Raw genomic sequence first — 1,291 nt, forward strand, 5'->3', positions numbered from 1 at the left:
AATACCATGCAGATGATTGGATCAGGGTGTGATCTCTCAGACTATAAGTGAGGATTTCTTTATTCTCCAGAATCTTTCTAACTGGCTGCACTTTGGAGTCTTCCAGAGATTTGCTGCTGACAAAAGGTAAGGGCTAGGTCCTTTGAATTAATTTAACCAAATTGCTTATTGAAAAAACTTAAAAAAAAAATCAGTAGCTAGAGGTTAGTAATCTTTTTGGACAAAAATAACTTCTACTGTTTTCTCTCAAAGTAGAGACATTGCTTGTTATGCTGGTTTGTTAGGTTGTTCTCTCTTGCTATACTACTCCTCTCTCTCCCCACCTCTCTCTCTCTCCATATATATATATATATATATATATTCCCTACAGAGTTATTGCTGTGTGTCACACTACAAATCCACTGTTCTTGGCAGGTTTTTTTTTTCTATTTTATTTAATAGGACATAATACCACCAGACTCCCTCTACCTCTATTTCTGACTTAAGAACTGATTCCATTTCAAATTTCTTCCCATGCCACAGTTTGTCTATTTTCCCTCCGAGGGACCTCCTGGCTGCCACCTGATTTTGGAAAATTATAAGTAAGTTTTGATAAAAATGACTGCAGGGGGGTAGGGGAGACAGCATAATGGTTATGCAAACAGACTTTCATGCCTGAGGCTCCTAAGTCCCAGGTTCAGTCCCCCGCACCATCATAAGCCTGAGCTGAGCAGTGCTCTGGTGTTTCTCTCTCTCTCTGCATCTCTCTCAAAAATAAGATTAATAAAAAATTTTAAAAATGACTGCAGGTTTTTTTGAACATAAGTTTTCAACTCATTGAACAGATAAGAAACACGATTGTTGTCCTATCAATGCATGTTTGCATTTATGACTAAAACATCCGGAGTGAAACTGCTAGTCTCTTCCAAAATGGTACATTCTCTTTTTTGCATTCTCATCTGCAGCAATGAAAATGCCTGTTGCTCACATCTCAGGTTTTGTGACTGCTTTTTATTTCACCATATTAAGTGCTATATACAGCTTTCTCATTTAATCTGACTTTCCTGAGACAAGCTAATTTTTTTAAATTTCTTGTTTTTTTATTTATTTAATTTTCTTTTTTATTTAAGAAAGGATTAATTAAGAAAACCATAGGGTAGGAAGGGTACAACTCCACACAATTCCCAGCACCCAATCTCCATATCCCACCCCCTCCCCTGATAGCTTTCCCATTCTCTATCCCTCTGGGAGCATGGACTCAGGGTCATTGTCATTGTGGGTTGCAGAAGGTAGAAGGTCTGGCTTCTGTAAT

Source organism: Erinaceus europaeus, chromosome 9 (assembly GCF_950295315.1).
Source record: "Erinaceus europaeus chromosome 9, mEriEur2.1, whole genome shotgun sequence".
NCBI lineage: Eukaryota > Metazoa > Chordata > Mammalia > Eulipotyphla > Erinaceidae > Erinaceus > Erinaceus europaeus.